General features: G+C 42.0%; 1 protein-coding gene across 5 annotated transcripts in view; it reads left to right on the forward strand.

Moving 5' to 3' along the window:
* Positions 1 to 12,195, forward strand: part of TSPAN4 (tetraspanin 4) — a gene marked incomplete at its 5' end in the record, with an annotated part of 410,665 nt that overhangs the window by 63,395 nt on the left and 335,075 nt on the right. For 3 of the 5 annotated variants that reach the window (XM_083864515.1, XM_083864516.1, XM_083864517.1), the window contains one exon: positions 3,789 to 3,885. Of the gene's footprint in view, positions 1 to 3,788; positions 3,886 to 3,931; positions 3,951 to 4,042; positions 4,135 to 12,195 lie in introns of those variants that run through there. The other 2 variants (XM_083864518.1, XM_083864519.1) reach the window with 2 other exon arrangements.

Below are 12,195 nucleotides of genomic sequence, written 5' to 3' on the forward strand. Positions count from 1 at the left end.
AATTAATTTGATGCCTGGGTCACTCAGGGGATAAGGACCAGCAGGAGACTTGGGCCTGTGCAAACCTCATGAAGTTCAAGGCCAAGCATAAGGTCTTGCACCTGGGCAGGGGCAATCCCAAGTACAAATACAGACTGGGCTACAGTGGGTTGAGATCAGCTCTAAGGAGAAGGGCTTGGCAGGGTTTGAAAAAAAGGATTATGACCCAACAATGTCTGCTTAGACCCCAGAAAACTAAGTGTATCCTGGACTGCATCCAAAGCAGTGTGACCAGCAGGTCAGGGAGGTGCTTCTTCCCCTCTGCTCCACTCTACTGAGACTCCACCTGCATCCGGCTCTGGGGCCACCAACACAGAAAGGTGTGCACCTTTGGAACGGCTCCAGAGGAAGGCCACAAAAATGATCAGAGGCCTAGAGCATCTCTCCTTTGAGGACAGGCTGGGGATGTTGGGGTTGTTCAGCCTGGAAGATTTTATAGCAGCTTTTCAGTGCTTATTGGGTCAACAGGAAAGATGAACAGGGAGTGTAGTGATGGAATGAGGTGCAATGGTTTTAAACTGGAAGAGGGTAGATTTCAATTAGGTGTTTGGAAGAATGATGATGATTAGACAGTGGAACAGGTTGTTTAGAGAACTTAGGGTTGCCTCATCCCTGGAAGTGTTCCAGGCCAGGTTGGATGGGGTTTGGGCACCCTAGTCTAATGGAAAGTGTCTCTGTCCATGGTAGGGGGATTGGACAAGATGAGCTTTAAGGTCCATTCCAACCGAACTATTGTGTGATGCTATGAAGTAGCAGCAAGCTCTAAGAAGTACTAGAGCACTGAGAGGTGTTCTGCATCTAGAAAGTTCCTTGACCAGTGTGCAGATAAATGCAAGCCCTAAGGATAAACTGTCCTGTGTTATAGCAGGAACTCACCTTCATCTCTGTATTTGACAGGAGTCCCAAGGGAGGAATGGAAGGGTAGGAAGAGTGAGTACAGGTATTTCAAAGCAAGAAAATCAGAGAACAGGACTTTCATCTAACTCCAGGTGTCCAAGTTCCTGGAAAGCTGAGCTATCTGTGACAGATTTTTGATCAGACAGTTTGGATTTGACATTATGACTCAATGCATCTGCTCTTGCTGAGCTGTAGTTTTCCCCCACTAAGAACTTGTGAAGTTAGCCTGAAAAAAAAAATCTCTTAAATGGTTGGGAGTTGTCAGGGTTTTTTTTAGCTGGACTCCAGGTGATGTGGGACATGCCAAAGGGCCTGGAAGCATTTGACACAAGCCAGGACAGAAGATGGAAAACATGTCTCTGGTCTCTGGAGCAGGATGTCTGGAGTATCTGGATTTGAGGGGGGCCTTGTAGCTCTAATTGGATTTCATTGCAGCTGAGGTTTCTGTTGCTAAACCTAAAGCTTAGAGGCCCAATTGTGCTCAGCAACACATGATGATTAGATATGGATGTCTTGTAAAAGAAGAGACAGAAAAAAGACCCAGCCTGAGATTGAAGGTGAGAGACAAGCAGACAAAATGTTTTGCCTGGGGTTATACAGCAGGTCATTTGTGGAGAGGGAAGTGGAACCCTGGACTCTGTGCTGGTGGTGTCACCACCTTCTTTACTGAAAATTTAGTTGCCTGGGCTCACATGTTGAATGGGTGAAGGTAAATCTGTGCAATGACCATGATACTCCTCAAAGAGGAGAAATTTGGATGTCTTCTAGACTTGAGGAGTAGATTTAGATGCCGCCTGCTATGTCACGTCCTCTCGTTAGTACAAAGCTGCCTATTCTGAGGCAGTGATCACCTCTGTTTCAGGAGACAGGGCTGCAATCTGACCAGCCCTACCTCACGTGGCTTTATTACTGTTGTTCAGTGGGCTTGATGAAGAAACCTGGGCTGTACACAACTACCCAGGTTTGCTGCAAGCAGTGTTGTGTGCAGGCTCCTGCATCTTCTCTGCCTTATCTCTTGAGCTGCTCCTCAGCTCTGTTGAAAGCACGTGTGACTGCAGTATAGATATAGACTTCCTCCTGCATTCCTGTAGGAAAGATAAGGTGTGCAGTGTGTTCCTGTGCATCTGTGCTTATGTTTCCTGTACTCTCTAGGGATGCAAATGAATGATAAGGCTGGGTCAGGCCAGTGGTCTGTCTGAGATCTTGTTTTCTTTTTTGCAGCTGCCAAGAGCACCTGCTTGAACCAGCCAATATCAGTCCATAAAAGTCATTGAGAAAAAAGGAATTGTTTGAATTGTTATTGCTAGAGCTTCTAGCTTGTTCTTACTTCATGATTGAGTTTGTTTTTATAGGAAGAATCTTTGCTGTTATGAGTCACTCTGGCTTAAAAGCAGGATTTTGCTTTCAGATGCCTTTTGCCTTAAAAGGTGATGTTGCTTCTGGTATTTGTCAAGTTTAAGGAAAAGAAAAACAAATTGAAAAATCATCAGACAGCTCATTCTTCTCAAGAAACACTTGAGACTTCCCTAGTTCTTTTATTTTTCTTTATTTTGAAAAATCAAGCAATGCTAAGTGAATGCATTGCTGATGCCTCTTTGGGGCCAGCTTGATTTATATAACAGTAAAATCCCAGACAGTGACACTCCTGCAAGTAACAGGGATGTAGCCTGCTTGCTGGTGTTTTAGTTTTCTAGACCATCTGGAAATTAGTGTCATCAAACACCTGAAATAACAAGATTAAAAAAGCCAGACAAACAACAACAAAAAAGGTCGGAGTTAAACTCTGGCAAGCCAGGCACAGTTGATCTACAGACCTAATGTCTTTCAAGTGGGCAGATAAAGCACAGTCTTGGCTGTGTGTGGTCACTAAGGATGGAACAGTTCTTTTTCAGAGGTTGGCTTTTTAATCCCACTTAATTTACAGTGGGGATAATTCCACTGTGCTTAACTCTAAAATCTATCTGCAGTTCCAAACCTAATGCTGAGGAAATGAATACACTAGCAAAAATCTTGTGGTACAAAACAGTGGTGTAATTCATTATCAGCTATAAAGCTGCCATGGAAAAGGAAAGGATTGTTCATCTGAAAAGGTTTTGTCTGCAGCTCTGAGCTTACTGCTGCTTCTGTAGGTAGAGCTAACCTGTTATACATTGGCATATGCATTTGAATATAGCTATAAACTCACTTTTCCTTATGCAGCATCACTTGAAGTTTTACCACTCCTAGCAGAAGATGCTTTTTATTTGCATAAGCTGCTTCCACAAAACTAAGCTTGTTTCCTTGGCATTTGTCAGCCTCAGAAACTTGAATGTTTAGAAGTATTTACCAATTTCACTTTTCCTTGCCACGACCTTTTCCTTGTATAGGAAACAGAAGTCCACACTCTCTTCTAAATGCTTTCTGTGCATTGTTCCTTGGGACCCACAAAGCTTGTTTCTTGTGCTGCTGGTGGACTATAAGTCACAGCCTGCTGTTCTGTAGACACTCTTCACCTGGACTTTTCTCTGCATGCCCAACGTACCCTTTTCTCTTGCCATTGCATGTTCACTCTCACGTTACTAGTTTGTAAGTGGAGTCAACGACAAAGTCACCTCTTTTTAATGTGTTTTTTTTTTCTGTATTGAAAATGTGCAAGAAGATATTTTATCCAATAAATTAATGTTTTTTTGGTGACCCAACTTTCATTTTAGTAACAAATGTCACTGAGGTTGAAGAGTATGTGGGGAAGTGCAGAGCTGAGGTGAAGGGGATTGTGGCACCAGTAATACTGGATTGAACAGTTTGTTCCTGAAGTGACTGCTGATGACCACCTGCCTGTTTTACTCATGAATCTATTGTTTTGTGTCTTGCAGTGGCCATCACACAGAAAGGGCCTGCTGTTACTGCTGTGGGAGATCAGGAGCTCCTTCCCATTGCATCTTCCTGTCATCTGCAAAACTCCCAGTTACAGTGAGTTTCTCCTACACACACTCTGTTTCCTCCAGTGAGGATTTGTTAGCTGTAATCTGTGATAAGTATGTGTTTTCTCTATTTATACTTTGTCAGTTCACTTCCTACTGCAAAAAGCTTTGATTTATGAATCCCAGGCCAAAAGGACTTCTCATCCCCCTAAACCTCATACTTGAAGCTCATAGTTGCAAATTCTTCTGGCCAGCTGCATACCTTGTGAGGGAAATGATCAAAGACTACATGCTTTGGGTGAGTGTTCTGGTTATTCATCCAATGGCCAAAATGAGAATAGGAAAAAATATTTTTTCCTGAGAATAGCTTCAGAAAGAAAAACTTATTTAAATAAAAAATGGGAAAAAAAAAAAGTATTTCTGGAGCAAAGAAGATTAAACTTGTTCAGAGTGCCGGAGACACTTCATACCTGTGTGACATCTAGTTATAGGCATGGCAGGTGAAAAAAGAGGGTGACTCAGTGCTGGAGTGTTCCTGAGTCTGTCCCCAGATATACTCTTAAAATGAGATAATGGAATTTTCTCTACAGTGCAAGAGAGCTACCTAATTCAGTGCTGTTTGGAAACTGAATGAAAACTCTTGAAAATCCTCATTCTCCTTTTTAGTTTCCACCTAAAGGAAATGAAGTGAAGAAGGAAAATGCTTCCCTAATCCTGCCAGCTCTCTGTGAATGTCCATGTAAGATATAAATTGCCTGTGATTCTTTTGTCAATAATTCTCTTCTGCTAATAACTCAGTAAAACAGACTCAGGTGATTGCAGTATTTTGCATAACAATGATAACAGTTGCTTGCAAGGCCATCTCCAGTTTTCAGCCAATTCAGACAATACTTACCTGGTTGGAGGATCTGAATTGTCCTCTGAATTGGAAGAGTTGTGTATGTCCTGTGTGGAATCCATCTGCAAGACTAGAAAGGTGGGAGCACATCTGTGCATATGGAAGTGTTTCTTTTGATGAAAACTCAAGGACTAAATGAACAAAAAAACCCTGTGAGTGCTTAAGGGGCTGTCAGACACTTGTACAGTTCAATGGCATTGGATGTTGACATGGTCTAGATTTTGGCTTATGAGGTTTGAGTGTACAGGAATTAATTGTACTCCAGTAATGAATTCTCCTGAGAACTAGTGGCAATAACAAGAGGAACCAGTTCCTTAAGAGGAAAATGCCCTCAAATCCGTTGAAAGCTTTTAGAAAATGATTTTGGCACGATGTATATTTCTCGCCTGTGTCAATATTGCAGATTATACATAAATTATACATGACTTACAAAATAACAGAAGTTGCTTTCAGGGAGCTCTTGTGTTTTGCCTGTAAGGATGAAGCCAGCTTGCAACATATGTAGAGAATATTACCTGTCAGAAATTGAATATTGAGTGAAAGTAATCGTTTTAATCAAGAGTAGTTAAAAGTGAGGCTGACTTGAAGGAAAAAACAACTGCTCAGCTGGAAGACTGCTGCCAGTGCTGCAGACATGCCCTGAGATGCATACTTTCTGTATTAGGAATATTGATCAGGACCATGGTTGCACCTTGCATTACTACTGTTCTTCCTGATAATTGCAACCAAGATTTCTTAACTCTTTGAATTCTTCTCCTTTCTCTGCACCTAAGTTGAAAACACTTGGTGCAGGTGTATCAGATGAAGGAGAGCACTGTTTAAAGGAGCAGCCTCTTGTTCATGGATAGATAATTGGCAGAATCTACTGGCTGAGGCAAAGACATTCTGGTTTATATCAATTAGTATTCCTGGCAAATCCTCTGTAGTGATTGTGGGTGTTTTCTTAAGAGAGTTGCTGTAAAGGGGTGTCATTGAGGGCAGTGAGAGTCTGAGATACACTGAGCTGAGTGCTGTAGAGGAGCCCAAGACTGTGTTTCTGCTGAGAAACACCCTAGGCTGGTTTCTTTTAAGTAGTGTTTTTTTTTTTGCTTTTAATCAAAAGCAGAATTGTTTCCACACAAGTTGCCTGTTTTCTGTTTCTCTTGAGTCAGTGTCTATTTCCTTCTCATTCTTTGCAGTGCCTTGGGAAAACTGAATCCCTCTTGAAACCAAGGAAGCTACCTCCAGTTAAAACTAGCTGACAACAGAGGGATGAGATTGCAGATGAGCGGTGTCAAAAACCTTTGTATACTACATTTGGCTACTGCATCCTTGAGAAGGCAGAACTCTGCAGTTGTACCTGCTTGAGCTGGGCTCTGTGCAGAGCAGGTCAGCCCTGGTGCAATGCTGGATGCAGAGTGGATACTGGTAGCCCTGCTGATGCATTTGCTTTCTCAACCCACATCACCCTGGACCTTTTGCTCTCGCTTCATTGTTCTTTTGTTGAGCCATCAGACTTTCTGAACGAGCTGCACAAGTGAATGCTGGCAGATGTCTGTTGGAAGGAGAATGGTCTGGTAGCTAACTTAGAGCTCTGCAAGTCCAGTTTCAGCTCCATGATCAGCTTACAGATTCCCTATGAGAATTCTGTAGTATGATTTAGTCTCTGTGCCAGTTTCCTGTCTTCTAAAGGACACACTTCTCACCTTGCATGGGAACTGAGGGTAAACATAGAGCCAGTGAATGTTCCAGAAGAATAATATAATTTGTAACCAGGATGTCTTTCTCTAATGTTTCTGCAGAGCCTAAATAGTATCCCTGAAATCTTTTTAGCAGTCAAGGTGAGAAGATGAACACTGTGTATGGATGGGAAAAGCAGGATTGTGTATCATGGCAGTGATGCTGATGTGAGATCCCAGCATCCACTATCCCAACTCTTATCACTGAGGATGTCTTGCCTCTCTGAATGAAAGCTTCCTTGGACCTGGGACACCAGATGGTAGCTTGGGTTCACACTCCTCACCTGAGATTTCACAAGCAGGTGCTACCATGTTCCTCATGTGGCTTTGCCTTGTGTAGCCTTATCTGCTTAACTCTTCTGTCCTGCCTCTTGCCTGTTGGCATTCAGTATTTACTTTAGGGTTGTTGTAAAGTCTTTCACCTTGCTTTCCAAATGCCACTGGGCAAAGTAATTTTCAGAACCTGACTATTTCATGGCTGTACAGCCTACCTCAGAATAGCTGCTGTCCCTGGTGTGCGAATCAATAAGATCTTGATAGGATTGACAGATATAAAACATTCCCTCTGAACTCTGAGATGAAAGTGAGACATTTCCTTTCTCCTTCCAGAGGGCTCACCTGCTGGAAGAGGAGGGAGGTGGTTTCCTTTTCTAAGATGTAACTCCTATCAGGTATGATAGCAGTGTCTGTCACACTCCAGGGCAGCACGATCTGATGCCTCACGCTATGGGAAACTGGGAATGAAAGGCGACTCTGACAAGAGGCTTCTGTCTGCATTGGTTGGATAGTACACGTGACTGCTATGGCATTACCTGGAGCTCACTGGTGATACAGTGAGAGGGAAATAAGGGAAAATTAAGTTTAGGTTCAAATATTCAGATTGCAAGGATACTCCCTGGGGCTGATCGGCTTGCTTGCTAATGGCATAGCACAGGGAACAGAATAAAGAGTTTGTTTGGTTTTGCACTGCAAATACATAAGCCACCCTCACTTTGGCTTCCAGCCCAGGGTGAAAAGGCTGGCTGATCACCCTGCTCTTTCAGTGTTGACAGCTGTTGTTGTCAGGGACAGATGTGACTTGGGTCTAAGATAGGGATAACAGTGTGAGTGCTTTTTACTGGCAAGGTAGATTTTTAGGAGATAATGCAGTTTGTCTGTTGCACAGTTAAAGGGAAACGAGAAAGGCTTTTCTGTTCTCTCGGTGGATTTTTCTCAATTTTTTTCATATTGATTTCTCTGATGCCAGGAGATTTGCTCAAATATTCTAGTACTTAATGGTCCTAGATTATATATCTTTGGTTCATCCAGTCTCAACCATTCCTCCTCATACCAAAGCCAGTTACCTTACTAGCATGGAAGCAGGCAGTTCTGGGACACCTCTGCTCTGCAGATCTGAGTCTGTGTGTTTGATCCTTATAAAAATGTTTTGGAAAGCTGAACAAGAAAACAGTGTAGGAATTTAGTGGGCAGATAAACTGCATTCCTGTTTCAGGCTGTTTATTCATAGCTTTAACTTTTTTAAGGCAAAAGGAGGCTATTTTTAGCCTGCTTTTTTTCTCTCCATATTAACCAAAATAAATTGCCCTCTCGAAGGAGAGGATGGAGTTGGTAGGAAGGAAGGGTGGAATTGAAACCATTTCATTAAATCAGTTTAAATATGATTAACACACGATTTTGTTTTTACGTTACAGTTCTGAACACAGAAGGGTCTCTACACTTTCCAGGGAGGGGGGAGTTTGTATACAGAGGGGGTGAGTGAGAGCGTTGGAAACAGTGAAGTGGTTAGGGGAAGCTTATGACTTTTTGCTTGGGGCGAACTGTCAGGAGGATAATCCAGCTCTCCTGACTCTTGGTATCTGTGTTTTGATGGTTTTACGGTAAACTGCTTCTGAAGTAGAGAGAGCAAGAGCACCTCCAACAGTTTCCTTACTAGGTAGATGTGACTTTGGCTTTAACTTTCACAATTACTGACTTCAGTATGCTGCAGAAAGGGTAACTGAATCCAGGGCCTGTAGATCAGGTTTGTAGAAGGAAGGGATAAATACTTCATACTTTGAGACTGAATGATAACCCAGGAGCTGGTGCAGAGCATTGCTGCTCTTTCAATCTCTTGCACTTTGATGTTGATTCTTCAGTACCTGTTAGTTCTCCCTCCCTCTGATGATAAGAGCTGAACGATCTTGACAGTGGAACATCTGTGAAGTTCACCTCTGGTGGTGGAGTGTAGAGCTCCTCATGCTGTCCTATCTGACTGCACACGTTCCTCAAGATTAGATCCTAAATTATCTCTTCTTGTAATGTTTTAGTCCTGCTGTGTGTTCTCCTGCACTGTGGGAGAACTGATGAAAAACAGAAGTTTTCTTTGTGTCTAAAGAAAATAAAAACTTTCCTGTTTTAGAAACACACAGGAAACCTGCCCCAAAACATGTAAATCCTTCTCATCCAGTGATAACCTGTTACCAAGTTATTGAACTCTGTGTATAAGCTTAGACCTGGAAAGACAACCTGATTTTCCAAGCCTGAGTCCCAGGGAAGACTCCCTGCTCTTGAGGGATCAATATGGGGCAGGAACCCTTTCTGTAGACTCTTGAGTTCTCTCTTTATCAGCTTGCTTCTCCTTTTAGACTTCTCCCACGTGGAAGCTGCTACAGATCACAGCTACTTCATACTTGGATTTCTCTGACCTCAAGCCGAGAAGAGTTTGTTGGTTTATCTCATTTCTGCACCAAGATAATCCTATGGTTTAAGTATCTCTTTGCATTTATTACAGCTCCCTCTCCTTAAGCATGTTTGCAGGCAGTGGTCCTGTCCTCTATTGTGCTGTGCTTTGTCAATTTAAACAAGTCAAACTTCCTGAGATAGGCTTCTTAGTCTAACCAGCACTTTCGTGCACATGCTTTCAATTCAGTGAATTGTCTTTGGGTTTTGCCGTGATCAGAACAACTCACAATACATGTGTGAGAAAGGGCTGCTTGTGTTAATGCTGATTTCAACATCTAACCATCAACTGTGGCTTAAGCATGAGTGTGTGTGTATGTATGTGTGTATATATGTATGTTTGAGCAGAATCCTTTGGTCTTGCTTTGAGGACATCAAGTAATGGTGACTCTTTTTGTACAAGGATAGTTCCGTCAATGGCTGGTTACTTTGATGTTTAACTAGGTACCTTAATTTGAATAGGCTGCCTTCAGTTGCTGCATCCTCAAATGCCTTTCCTTGTTAGTTTACAGAGGCTTTTGTTATCACAAATCTGTTTTTGCTTAGAAGTGCTCTAATACTTGTAGGCTATGTAAAGCAATTAGTAAATTACAGTAATTTGTATTTCAGAAATCAAACACTCTTATTCTAAGAAAAAGTCCCCTTTAAGGTGTCTTTGAGTATCCAAAAATGGCTCTCTATCAGCTTGCATCTCCAGATGACACTAGGCACTGCATCAGCAAAGAGTATATGCAAAGAATGAAAATAACGTCCATAATTTATGACCCCCTCTCTGAGATTCCCTGGCTCGTGTGAGAAAAGTGGAACTACTTGGAAATACTTTGCTTCCCCCTGGATTTCTGGCTTCTTTGAAGGTTGTCTTGATCTTTGTGAATAATCTTGGGTTTATACGTTTGATTTCATGCCAGGAAACTAAATCTTTCTGTAATGCGCATTCCTTCAGGCTTTGTATATCATGAAGATTTGAGGGATATCTGCCACTGTTTGTTGTAGTGCTGTTTTCCTTCTGCTGGCACCAAAGAAAAGCAGGATGTGGTTGTGAGCAAGGCACAGCCTGCTGTGCACAGGCTGCAGGGTTTGTTACCTGGCTGTGCTGCCTGTCCGTGAGCAAACTGCACAAAGGCTCCCTGGGTCAGCCTTTAAACTGGGGGCAGTGACACTGCCTGGCCCTGATGAGCTCTTGAACTTCCTAAACCCTTCCAAAGACACTCTCTCTCACACCTTAGCCTTTGGGCTTACAGGGATGGTAACACAGGGCTGCTAGTGGAGATTAGCTTGTGGTCCCTGATCTAGCAAGACAACACTCTCGCTGTTAGGAATATTCCTTCTTAGGATGCTGGTCAGGGGGGCTGTGGTTTTCTTTTTCGTTCTTTGTGCTCTCCCAATATCTGGTTTTTGTTCCACACTGTCTCTTGTAATATACTCTAAATTAGTGGCTTCTAACCTTTTTGGAACAACAAACACAGAGTTTCTGGCAGGCTGAGCTCCTTGTTTGTCATACATCACTGTTCTTGCATTCAGAGTGCAGTAATTTTGCTTATTGGAGAGGCTACAAACATTTATCTTGCTCCTGCAAGCTTCTACTAGGGAACCATTGTGTTGCTCTCAGCATGAGGACTGTTTTTCTCCTGCTTCACAGTGCCTTCCTCTAAAGTCTTTATTAAAGGTGTAGTAATACAAATACATTTGTCCTAAAATCAATTGAGTGGATATCCCATGCCTTTTTAAAAAGCCCCAAAACTCCAGTGGATATAAGTTGCCTTCTGAATTTAAACTGAAATCCTACCGTGAGAAAATTAATTGGTCTTTCCTTGTCTGTTGGAGTTTTAGTCCAGAGCTAAATGATTTTGGCAAAATGCTTCCAGGCACTTAACTTCGATAATCATGATTTCATTTATAATTATTAATAAACCCTTTCACAATGACAAGGTTTTGCCTTTAGAAAATGCCTGTGAGCCACTCCTGCTAGATTACACTGCCAGTATGTGTATATAATTTATCAGATACGCTAGTTAAGGATGTAGCTTTAGCTTTTTAAGAAGGTGTCTTTAACTGTGTATATCTTCTCTTGGATGACAGTCATCCTTGTTCTCTGGGTATCCTTTACATCATTTAAAGAATATCATAAACTCAGCAATTAAAGCAACTTGCCATACATCCCATTGTCATCTAATAATTTTTCACATATGGAATTATATGTCTTCTACTTTGTCATTTCAAGTTTTTCTGGAGGGAGAAAATGCTCTTCTGCTTTTAGAAGTATTCTTTCCCTGCTTTGTTGCAAGTGGTGTTAGTTCATTCTGCATTACTTTTTTAGTCCCTTGCTCTAGTCCTTTAAAAGTGCAATTACATAATTCATATAAATTTAGAAAGGGAAAGATGAAGATCTCTGCACATGTCTATTTTTTTTTATCCATGGAAGCTAGGACAAATTCAGGTTAGGATTCTGGAAAGTGATTAGCATTTGAAATGGAGGTTAGGATTGGACAGTTTCTTGTGTGTGATGGTGGACATGATTCTGGAGTTTGTTTGCTTTTCACTGGGAGAAGTAATCTCTCAGTTTTAATAAATGACTGGTTTTGTGTCCTGAAGCAGCTTCCCCATGGCCATGTGTTCTTTTTTTTTTTTTTTTTTTTTTCCTTGTCAGAGAAGGTCAGTGTCTGGTTTATTTTTAATTGAGAGGTTAGCCCAGCCCTCTGTATTAACCTAGAATATGGGCAAGCAAACAGCCACTGCTTTGCAATTTGGTCTGAATAAGGCTGATTTTATTTGTTTGTATCTCAGCAGTGTTCACCAGCCCTAGCAGCAGCTCATGGTGAAAGCACTGTGCAGCTGCAGGACAAGAAATGGTTCCTGATCAGACAGGCTTCAGCCCATGTGTAGTAACTGATCACTGCATTAGTAAATGCTCCTGCCTGAATAGAGACTTCATCCTAGCTGTGCCAACCCTTGCAGATGGAGGGAGCCCAGTTTATGGTGAGAGCTGTACTTGGTGTGCACACAGTGCAGTTGGTCTGTGTAGAAC

This window comes from Zosterops lateralis (assembly GCF_965231275.1).
Source record: "Zosterops lateralis genome assembly, chromosome: 6".
In the NCBI taxonomy this organism is placed as follows: domain Eukaryota; kingdom Metazoa; phylum Chordata; class Aves; order Passeriformes; family Zosteropidae; genus Zosterops; species Zosterops lateralis.